At 33.5% G+C, this 12496-nt stretch overlaps 1 long non-coding RNA gene across 3 annotated transcripts in view; it reads right to left on the bottom strand.

The window, feature by feature from the left end:
• The window catches only part of LOC113598656 (uncharacterized), a 173322-nt gene extending 168794 nt beyond the window's left edge, over positions 1 to 4528 (bottom strand). For all 3 annotated transcript variants that reach the window (XR_008298303.1, XR_008298304.1, XR_008298305.1), the window contains exons 1-2: positions 4390 to 4528; positions 3293 to 3426 (exon numbers count right to left, since the gene is read on the bottom strand). This is a non-coding gene — a long non-coding RNA (uncharacterized LOC113598656). The remainder of the gene's footprint in view (positions 1 to 3292; positions 3427 to 4389) is intronic.
• Between the last annotated feature and the right edge of the window lie 7968 nt (positions 4529 to 12496).

Here is a 12496-nt window from a genome sequence, read left to right as displayed (position 1 = left end):
CTCTACTTAGGTAATTTCCTAATAGTGACACAGTCCAAAGTGAGCTAAATATATCTTAAATATTTGAAGGAAATATTGATTTGGGGAAGAAAAATGAAACACGAGACTTGTGGAAGAGATGGATCCATCTGTTGGTTAATTGACAAATAATTAATTCAGCCAGTAAAGGGTGACAGAATATCTATCATACAACAATTCTGAAGCAATTTTGTCACCATATAGCTTTATCTACTTTGATTTCAGTTCTCTGGAAATGTTACCACAAAAAGTAAGCAAGTAGGGCTCTACATTCTATAATTCTATTTGTTATATTTGCATTGTTTTCCTCTCTTTTCAATAAACTTCACAGTCTTTAAATATATGTGTATGTATACATAATCATGTATAAAATATATTTCATTTCTGTTCAAACTATATAATGATATATGAGCCTATGATTCTCCTATTGTTTGCAATATATTAAGTTTGGTATTATAGTATATATTACACATTTTCCAGACAAAAATAAAATGTAATGCATTATTATATATAATGGAAATTCTCAGGTTCTGAGGTTACAAGAGGAAGAAGTGTCTGAAATAAGGCACAGAGAAACAATCCCAAAATTCATAGCCAAGTAAAAGAACAGAAATGTAATAAAGTTAAAGGGAAAGTAAACTCTTATTATTATCCTTATCAGGTAATTCCTGCAAGCAAAACATTTTTAAATTAGCAATGGAAAAGGATGGCCACAATTCTCTCCAAAACATGTTTAATTCAGGCTCTTGGAGTTCCTTTGTTTCAAGAAAATGAGCTTCTGATTTAATAATTGGGGCAAAAAAATGGTATTAACTATATGTTCAGTGTAACTCCACACTCATAAAGCAAAAGGCATTAAAAGTAGGACTTTAGTAGAATTAGTTAATATCTAATGAAAACATAAAAGCAACCCATTTATTCAGTTCTGAAATGTAATCAATTTTTAGATGATAAGAACAAATTTCATCTTGGAGACCCGACAATTTAGTGAAATACGTACCTACTTACTTTAGCTGTTTTGTTTTGTTTTGTTTTGTTTTGTTTTGTTTTGTTTTGTTCCTGATAAAATAACATGAAAAAGAAAACACATCTTTGGTATAGTTAAAAAGAACACCACAGACTCAAAATGGCGCCTTTTAGGTTAAGGTCCCAAGTCAGTAAACCAAGACTTAATACCTAAATTAACTGCAGTTTCAAACCCCTAGAAATGTAACCTTTAGTCAGCTCAACATGGGAATTTCCTTGTCAGCCGTAGGAAATTTACTGAGAAATCCCTTCTGCTCCCTTTAGGAAGGTGACCTGCCTAAAACAATGGATTATTTGCTGATATATTTTTTCTACTCCCTTTCTGCCTTTAAAAACCGTAGCCCTTTGGAGCTCCCCTCTACTTGTTAGATGGCATGCTGCCAGATTCATGAATCAATTAATAAAGTCAATTAGATCTTTAAAAATTTACTCAGTTGAATTTTTATTATTTAACAGTATTTACAAACTTTGTTACTAACACATGGCTGACCTTACAGTATAGATTAAGTTCTTTACCAAATAGCTTCTTAAAAGCAAGCTTTTTTTAGATTATGTTGCAAGTCTCTCATTGGGCAGTGGGGCTGAGAGAAAGGACCGTTCTGTATAATAGGAAATCAATATGTTTTACTGAAGTTTCACTCTCCAGATGAGTTTGATTGTTGATGTTCTCTTTGTGACCACCATTTTATACCTTGCTGCTCTTGATACAGCCTTTTAAGGTCTAGGCTATTACCTTAAAATTTGCCCGCCATCTTTCCTCATTTATCCATTTTTCTTGATTTTCTTTACTGAAAAAAATTTTTTTCAGTATTTATTGACTGAAAATATCTCTAAGAGTTAAATATGGCCTATAAGATTAATGGCATATGTGAATTCACAGGCATGTGGCATATATAATGTCAAATGTGAAAACCATTTTCACAGACTACATGAAACTTTAAGAAAAAAATAAGTGAGTATTCAATTCAATCCATTGTTATAAAAATGGGATTATTCTCTCCCCTTTGCTCCAAGGCAACATTACTTCAAGTACACAACTCGATTTCAAGACATTTGTCAACTTTGCAAACTGTTCAACAGTCAGTAGTATTTCCCTCCCCTAAACTGACTACGTGTAGGCCTCAAGGACATAATGTAGACAGTTAAATGTATTGTTACAAAAAAGGAGGATTTAGCAATTTCCCAATAAATGTAATCAGGTAGTGAAATCAAACTATATAACTCATACTAATATCTGCTTTATTTTATTTTTTAATTTTTTTCATGTTTATTTATTTATTTAGAAAGACAAACATAGAGAACAGGACAGGAGCAGAGAGAGAAAGAGAGAGTCCCATTCAGACTCCATACCATCAGCAGAGAGCCTGATGGCAGGCTTGAACCCAGAAACCATGAAATCATGACCTGGGCCGAAACCAAGAGTCAGCCGCTTAACTGACTGAGCCACCCAGGAGCCCCTCTGCTTTATTTTAGATTGAGTAAGTTATGTTGTTTGGCCATCTGCTTTGGTAAAATTAAACAGATAATAATAATCTCTCTTTTTTTCAAACTGTGAAAACCATAGTCCAAATAAAATGAATCAACACACTGAACGTTAAAATAAGGTTTATGTCCTGTCGTCAATCAGCAACTCAGGGCATCAATCGATTTTTGACAAACATATGTATTATAAGAATGTTTGTCTTCCTACCTAGTTCAAGAGCAACAGGCCCTGTCCCCAGGAGTCCATTTTACTATTAATAATTAAACAGACTTACATAAGCTATTAAAACTACAAATAATTACAGTTGATTATGCCTTCTTTTACCCAAAAACAGGTTCAGTCACTGCAAGCCAAGATATTGAAATAAGCTAATTATATTTTTTTCTTTTCTTTCTTTTTTTTTTTTTTTTTTGCAATGACGAATTTTGCATCTCTATGACCCAAATCACCTTACTGTACAGATCATTGTTGTTAACAGATCAAAGGATTTTTTTAAAGGCAATTTTAGCAATGCTTGCAGCACCTACTAAGTTTGGTAGTAACTAATCATATTCTAGTTTGAAAGATAAGCAATGCCACTTGTAGAGCTAAAAGAGACTATCTGTTAATCTCTGTAAGAAACATAACTGCCTCGTTTCATTTAGTTAACTCTTCAGCACTCTGCATCATCCTGCCTAAATATGAGGCCTGGAGAACTTTTTGAAAAAAAATATATAAACACAACACAACATTTTAATGCTTACTGAACTCAGCCAGTCTAAGTACCTTTGTGAGTCCAAGAAGCTGGTGAGCTCCAGCTGCCATTATCTCCAGCACCAGGTCCTGGGGCACTGGCATCCTCCAAGGGAACAAATGTCGAAAGGAGATGAGCAGTTGAAGAAACAAACCATTTTACTTCTCTGTTAAAAAAACAAACAAACAAACAAAAACTGAAGAGTTTCCATTTTAAATATTACCCCTGTCCTTTTGTATTTATTTTTAAAATTTATTTATTTATGTTTTGAGAGAGAGAGAGAGTGAGAAGTGAAGGGGCAAAGAGAGAGGGAGAGAGCCCTAAAGCAGGCTCTGCACTACCAGCATGGAGCCTGATGCAGGGCTGGAACCTTAAGGGCTGAACCTTAAGATCATGACCTTGAGCTGAAAACAAGAGTCAGGTGGTTAACTGAGCCACCCAGGCACCTGAATACTTCCCCTATATTTTTAGAATGATGAGTCTTTTTACTCCTATCATTGAATTAATTTCCAGAATGGAATTTCTTTGAGGAGCAGTCATTGTGAAAATCATTAGTAAAACAAATTTATATCATCAGAAGTTTAACAACTAAGGAAAATGAGGTACATGTCCCTTCTCAAACTTGAGTTCAAAGATTATTTGGTTCACTGGATAATTTGAGCTTTAAAATATCTGATACTTTGAAAAGTTAGATCAATATCCAAATTTGCTTTACATTTCTAATAACATATTGAATCAAATGTAGCTTTTGTTGGTTACCAGCTGAGTAACTATGGTTAAATTATGTGTCTTGAGTCTCAGTTTTACGATCTGTAAAATAGGGCTCAAAATACTCCTTACTTGAAAAAGATGTTGTAAAGATGAAATACAACTACACGAGAAAATGTTATATAGAGTGGCTAGCATCTAGCCCATGCTAGGTAAACTGTAGGATATTACAAAACAATTTCTATTTAACCTACATTTTCAAAATCATAGCAGGAGCTATCATTAAGATAAGATTTGCTTTCTATTTAAAGACTTAAAAAAAAAATAAATGTCACCACTCAGCTGGGACAGCCAACCAAAGAGGAAGAGAGAGAGAGACAGAGACAAAACAAGTAAGTCAAACAGGTGTGACAAATCCTACCAATATACTTTGCTCCAGACTGGTGGCCACTTTGAAGTCTGAGTCCAACACTTTATTTCACAAAGAGTTTTTGAAATGTGCACAACCAATAGATTTTCCAACCTACTTCAATTTGCACACAACCTATTTACAAAAGGCCGGAGAGAAAAGAGTTAGAAGTAGTCTTTTATTAAAGCTAAAAATAGCAACTAATAAAATATTAACCAGAACAAATCTGTACTAAATGCAAACAGTAATCTTTCAGTAACACAGGCAGCTTTCCATGAAAAGGGAAGTCAAGCAGAAAAGGAAAATTCATGAAAATCAACAATATGTACTCCCAAGATCCTCTATAACAACATATTATAAGTTGGCAGAAATTTTCCTTTTCCATATTGTAAATTCATTCTATCTTGAGTTCATGTATGCAGTTTAACAATAAGTTGAAAGCCAAATGTCTCATGAAGAAGTTACTTTCCTTCCTTTTTAAGACAAATATTGCATTTTGAGAATTTTTAAGGTTTTTTTGTTGTTGTTAAGATATATAACATATAAGATGATGTATGAAATTAAAGCTAGTCTCTCCTTTGTGCTTGTTACAAACTAAGCCTTTTATCTATATCATTTTTAATTCTCCTAACTCAATAAAACAGTTACTTTTTTTAATCATTTATTTTAATACATCACAGCTGAGTAACCTAAGGCTCAGGAAAACTCTACCTCAAAACATGTTAAAAATAAAATACACAGGATGAGGACATAATATTTATAACAATAAAATATACACTGATTTCAATATGTGTTCCTGTTTTCACTCAGGAAATGTAAGTTTTCTCGTTTGCTTTTGTCCATCATTGGTCAAAACAAAAACATTACAAGTCTTTGTAAATCTGGGTAATGATAGAGTAACTTTTCTAAATAATTGCAAAAAAAAACACACAAAACCCATGAAATTGGTCTTCTGATATTTTCTGAAGAATGTTAATTACTTCATAATAATTTCACTGTATATTATTTATATAATAATATACTCTTTATGGATTACACAGTGCCCAAAACGAAGAAAATCATGATGACTCCAAATTCAATAACCAGCCACATTATCAATTTTCTATATCAAAAATGTGTTTCATAATGTTTTGTAATCTGATCTTGAAAAATTAACAATGGGTCATGTACATTTTCTATGTCAGTATGTATTCTAAATGAATAGTTTTCACATTTTAGAGGTAAAATTCTCTCTTCAAAGAAATCTGAAGGAGAAGCGTAATAGATATAACCAGGGAGGGGCGCCTGGGTGGCTCAGTGGGTTAAGCGTCCAACTTCGGCTCAGGTCATGATCTCACGGTTAGTGGGATCTAGCCCCACATCGGGGTCTGTCCTGACAGCTCAGAGCCTGGAGCCTGCTTCAGATTCTGTGTCTCCCTCTCTCTCTGCCCCTCCCCCACTCATGCTTTGTCTCTCTGTCTCTATCTCTGTCTCTCTCTCTCTCAAAAACAAATAAACATTGAAAAAAACTTAAAAAAACAAACAAAAAAAGATGTCACCATGGATATACACCTGATCTCACTGAAAGGAAGAAGAGAAGCAATTTGCCTAACTTTGCTGCTACTCATTGGCACCTCCCTCCCCACCATGGCAACCTGAGGATCCTCAGTGGACTTGGGCTTCCATGGAGACTTCTTTGAAAACTCTCCTTCTGCATCATTTTGTTTAATGATAAATTATGATTCCATCCGATTGGATTTCCTTAAATAATTTTAACACACCAAAACCATTAGGGGGACTCAGGAAAATAAAAAAGGTAATGAAAATCATTATTATAACAGAGAAAAATAACTCATGTTTATTCATGACTTAAATAATCAATTAATGACTAAAGCATTCTTATACAATAAGCATGAAGAGATTGTGGGGTAGAAGCATTATAATTCCTGAGAGGAAGGAAAAAGCCTTACATGTTGCCTGGAGGAACTTTCTGGACCTTAAAACAGGAAGGGGAAAGCCAAGCAAAGCACAGTGGATTCACTGAGTTGAGAAGACAGTAACTGAAGTTTCAGAATGCTGTTATAGCTGGAATTTATGGACCAGAGTAGGAAACTAGACAGAGAAAAAGTTCTAGAAATCTGCAGGCAGATCTTTTGCTACAAACCTAACCTCCACATGCCCAGGCAGGCTACATCAGGCTGAACAAGAAACAACTATTAGAGGTCTGCAAGCTGAGCAGTTCCTAGAGACAATATTGGTGGCTGAGAGATATTTGAGATCACCCGCCAAAGTGAAGCTATCTTGTTGAACACCCAGCTTCCAGTAAAGGACCTACCAGAAAAAAACTTCACTTGTCTCATAATGGCTACTCTAGACTCACCAGCACAAAACTTAAAAACAAGGGTCAAAAGAACAAAGTTGATTCTTAATGTAACTTCTGCCTGCCTAAATAAACTTCAACACTCATTAAGTTAGAGAACAGAATCCAGATGCTAAACAATCTAAACATCAGTATTTTTTTTTTGTTTAGAATCTAACCAAAAAATAACTAAGCATGCAAAGAAGCAGGGAAATGTGACCAATAAATAGGAGATAATAAATCTCAGTAATGTAAGAGACAATGGGATTAGCATTCAAGGACTTTAAATTATACAATTTTGACTTCTTTTCATGTTTATTTATTTTGAGAAAGAGACAGAGCACAAGCGGGGATGGGCAGAGAGAGACACAGAATCCGAAGCAGGCTCCAGGCTCTGAGCTATCAACACAGAGCAGGACGCGGACCCGAAACCACCAACTGTGAGATCATGACCTGAACTGAAGTTAGAGGCTTAACTGAGACATCTAGGAGCCCCAATACAATTTTGAAAAAAGATGCACAAAGTTCGATACATTTTAATACATGATTTCTTTTTTTTTAATTTTTTAAATGTTTTTATTTATTTTTGAGACAGAGAGAGACAGAGCATTAGCAGGGAGGGGCAGAGAGATGGGGAGACACAGATCCGAAGTAGGCTTCAGGCTCTGAGCTGTCAGCACAGAGCCTAATGAGGGGTTCAAACTCACGGAGTGTGAGATCATGATCTGAGAGGAAGTCGGACGCTCAACCAACTGAGCCACCCGGGCGCCCCTATGATTTCAAGATTTACTATGGTGACGGTGTTAATACAGTATAATTGTCATGAGGATAGATAAGTAGATTAATGCAACAGAGCAAAGGATTCAGAAATATGCTCACATAGAATAGTCAATTGATTTTTAAAGGCAGGTGTCGAAATAAGTCTTAAAGAAAGGCTGGCCTTTCAACAAATGGTGATAGAAGAAATGGATTTCTTTTTGGTGAAAGAATGAAATTTGACCCTTAAAGGATAACATACCCCAAATTAACTCAAAATATAGAAACTAAAACTTATAGACAAAACAAAAGCAAATCCTGAGATATACCTCCTTTAGGTATCTTTTTTAAACAGGACACTGATAATATAAACAATAAAGAACAAACTGATAAATTGGATTTCACTAAAAGCAAACATTTCTGTTCTTTGAAGGACACAATTAATTAAATAAAACGGCAAGTCTGAGACTATGATTAAATATAAAAATATATATATTTGACAAAAGTCTTATATTGAAATATATATGAAGAATATTTAGAATTTAATGGGAAGATAGCAAATAAACCATTTATTTAAAAATATGCAAAATAGTGAAGAGACATCTTATGAAGTAAGATAAATGAACAGCCAACGTGCATATGTAATGGGACATATAAAGTAAAAACTAAATGAGGTATAACACACACTTACTAAATTAAATAAAATTTAACAGACTCAGTAAATATGTGGAGCAACTCAAACTTCCAAAAGTTGCTGGCCAAAGGGTAAAAAGGTGTGACCATTTGGAAAACGTTTTGGTATTTTCTTATAAAACTGAACATGCACATACTATACATTCAACAAATCTACCTGTAAACACTTACCCAATAGGCTTTTTAAAGATAGGATTACAAAAAAACTTGTATACCAATGGTCACAGTGACTTTATTCACAATAGCCCCAAACTAGAAACTACCCAAATATTCACCATTTATTTAATGAATGGGTCAAAATATGATATATCTAATAAAGGGAATATCCCTTAGCATTAAAAGGAAACACAACATAGACGAATGTCACAAACTATATGCTTAGTGAAAGATGTAAGACATAAAATGGTACCTATGGTATAATCCTATCTACATGAAATGGATACAGAAGGAAACCAACCGCTAGTAACAGAAAGATTATTGGTCAATTTTTGAAGCAGATGTGGAGTATAGGAATTAAGTGTAAATAGGTATGAGAGAATATTTTGGGCGCTGCAAATAGTATATAGGTTAATGGTAAAGATTACTTTGGTCTCAATTATTTGTCAGTATTTACTGCACTGGACACTAAAGATAAGTACGTTTTCTTGTAGGTAAATCAGACTTGAATAAGTTGTTAAAAATACAAAAATTCGGAGAATATTTTCTGTGCTATAAAAGATATATAATAAAGAAATTATTTCTTTCTTGAAAACCTGATAGAATCACAGGGAAAACATATGGACTTAGGGAACCCCGTGGAGGTGGTTGCTTTTTATAGCCTTTGATTTTTCTCTAATAGACATATTTTCCTCCTTTACAAATATTTTGTAAAGTTATATTTTCTAGACAATCAGCTATTTCTTTTTGAGTTTCTTGTTTATTTATAAGCTAACCAAAAAGGTGTCTTATTCTTTAAAAATTATTTTTGTCACCCATAAATATTTTCCTCTTCTCATTTCTAGCATTTCACAACCTGGTTTTTAAAACTATTTTTTTTATGAAATGGACTGCAGAGAATGAGTTCCTGAACTCATTCTCAATTTTCAATTAAGATCACACATTTTTGGGGCGCCTGGGTGGCTCCGTCGGTTGAGTGTCCGACTTCAGCTCAGGTGATGATCTCATGGTCTGTGATTTGAGCCCTTCCTCGGGCTCTGTGCTGACACCTCGGAGGGTGGAGCCTGCTTTGGATTCTGTGTTGCCCTCTCTCTCTGACCCTCCCCCGTTCATGCTCTGTCTCTCCCTGTCTCCAAAATAAATAAACATTAAAAGAAATTTTTAAAAAGATTATACATTTTTGATTCAGAGGATCGAAGCTCAATGCCTGGGTTTCCTCACTTGCAAATAGTCCTCAACCTCATCACTGTTGGGTTTTACTAATAAATATGACTAACTAATTGGACATATTTTTTCACCTGAGGGTGTGGAAGCAAATTCACACCATTCCCATAAATTACTTTTATGCTTCCTTAGTTTTTGTTTTTTCAGTATTCCAGACACATGGTAGATATTGATTACAGATCATTATTTCTATATTCTCGAAATTTTTTTTTACTTTCCAATTGGTTTCTCTAAACCTATGAGACAAAAATCTCCCTAAAACTTGTTTTTAATCATTACAACACCATCAAAGGCTCTAATCTGTCCATGAGGACCCAAGAGGCCTACAATCTATACATGGCTATTTATATCTCCATATTACTAATTTTATTATATAATCAAAGAATCTCCATGAATAGACTAGCATATACTCCTCCTCAGATTGATTATGTGTTGACTACGATGCCAGGTATCACTGAAAAATTATTTTTTCTGTTATTTTTCTTTAAAGAAACAACTTTAATTTGTAATTCCCATGACATTTGATACTGATAGTCTCCATAACAAAGTGCAAGCTAAAATTTTTTATCTCTTCTTTTAGTTCACAATACCTCTCTCTGATTCTATCTCAATATAATAAAGCTTCACTCTTCTTTGTTAAAGAAAATTACTCATTTTAGATTACAAAAATAGAGCTTTAGAAAGGAGGTGTGAATATCCATAATCTCTGGTTTCAGTGTGATAAGAGCTTGATTTTTTTTAATGAATAAATAATGCAGTTAAAGACAGTTACAATGGGGTAGCCATCTCTGTCCTGTGAAAAGACCTCTTTCAAGGGCCAGCAGCAAACAGGTAGTATCCCATTATAAAGATTTTATAAACAAAAACTGTCAAAAAGAAGGCAGCTGGATTGCATGTCAAATATATATATATATATCTATATATATCTATATATAGATATATATAGATATATACACACACACATACACACACATATGTGTATGTATATATATGTATGTATACATATAGATATATGTAAGTATATATATGTATATATATACATACATATATATACATACACATATGTGTGTGTATGTGTGTGTGTGTATATATATATCTATATATATTTATATATATAGATATATATATCACACTCCCTTTATGGAGTTTAATCAGCTAAGCTTTAGGAAAAGAAGGCAGGTGATAGAAAGATATATCAAAGTCATAATGAGAGGAAAAACAGGAAAAAGCAGGTTGAAGGGAACACAGAGAGAAGAGATCTAAACTATTTCTCCTTTAGGAATGACCTCATATTAATTCTCTCTTGTGATCCAGGGCTCTGCATACCCTCATGAGTCACATCTCTTAAGGACAGCTTTTAGATGAAGGCAAAAGAAAGTCAAGAACAATGAAACTTCCTTGAATCAGAGCTAAATATCGGCATTTCACTCTCAGGCTGGTGAAGGACATTCTCCCTATGAAAATCTTAGTATGCATGACTTTTAACTCAATCGTGGTTATACTACATCTTCTGCTTTATTTATTGCTTTTGAAATGTGGAAGTGAGATATTTTCCTCCTCATCAAAAATATACCTACACCAAACACCTACAAAATCTGTAAGGTACTCCATATTTGAGATATAGTTCAACTTCTAATTACAACTCTGTTGACTCAGGAAGACCCACTGAATGATAACTAGTCTTTCTCAAGATTCTGTTCTACCTTCTATTTCCTTTCCTGTTTTGGAAAAGAAAGAGTAGCAGGCTACAAAGATATTTCAGTAGTTATAACATCACCAAATAAAATCAAGACCTTGAGATTCTGACCTTTCATTCTTTAATATTTTAAAAGACTTTTCTTGGGGAAATTGCTTTGAAAAGTAATGAATAGATACATTGCAATATCAAGAAATCTCTTCTACATGAACTAAAAATATATCAATGATAGACTTATTTAGGTCATATTAAACTTAATTCTAATGTGAATAATGGTTACATATTTGGAAGTGTTTCCCAGGAACTCTAGTTACCTGGTTGTGGTTTAAAATATTACACATTTCCATATTTGTGAGATGGTTTAATAATTCCGTTTGGGAGCTGAACAATGAGATAGATGACTCCCTGATAATACCCAAACTTTCTCACTCTTGGCTCAATTATAATGTCAATTTTGCATTTGTGAAAGAGGATTTCTTGCCATTATTCATTTAATGTTAGGATCAATAAGTACTGATTATGGCATATATCTGAGAGGTATTACTTGCCTTCAAACCAGAGTTAAACTGCTAAAATCCACAGGGTGTGGACAGGGAAACTACACACTGCTCTTAATTTATATGTTATATACTTTGCTAGTCAACATCATTGTTGGAAGGGCTCGTTGCAGTTTGTGGACCTTCACAAATGCAATGTGAAGATTTTTTTTAATGTAGTGAATATTCTCATGTATCAGTAGAAATCCGTTTAGTCAACGCATAAAATAGCATTTTTAATGAATTGTTTGATATTTAAGAAAATAAATAATGTTTTTAAGTTTTATTAATTTGGGTGAATGAAACCAAGAAGTAAGCAGTTTTATTACACATTCAGTGATTATGTATAATCAGCAAAAAGTTTCAGGGAAGAATAGCTTGTTCTTTTTTTATACACAGCTTTTGTTAGAGTAACCGTCTTATTTATCATTTCTGTTTCTCTTCATTTGCTCTGTGGAATCAAGCTGCTATCTGGAATCATTTCCTTAGCTCAGTACTTACCTGCAAACAGAATCTTTGTGCTGTTATTGGCAAATATATTATATTTCTTCATGAAACACACTCAACAAAACATTATATACATATTGTCCTATTCAATAGTTTTCAAAATCAATTAAGAGAATAAAGGTGAAAAATATGCATTTATACTGTATTTTATAATTACATAATTAACTTTTCCGGTGCTATTTGTTTTCCTATGTGGATTCAAAATACTATCTG

This window comes from Acinonyx jubatus, chromosome B2 (genome assembly GCF_027475565.1).
Source record: "Acinonyx jubatus isolate Ajub_Pintada_27869175 chromosome B2, VMU_Ajub_asm_v1.0, whole genome shotgun sequence".
Taxonomy (NCBI): Eukaryota; Metazoa; Chordata; class Mammalia; order Carnivora; family Felidae; genus Acinonyx; species Acinonyx jubatus.
This window is presented reverse-complemented; position numbering and strand designations above follow the sequence as displayed.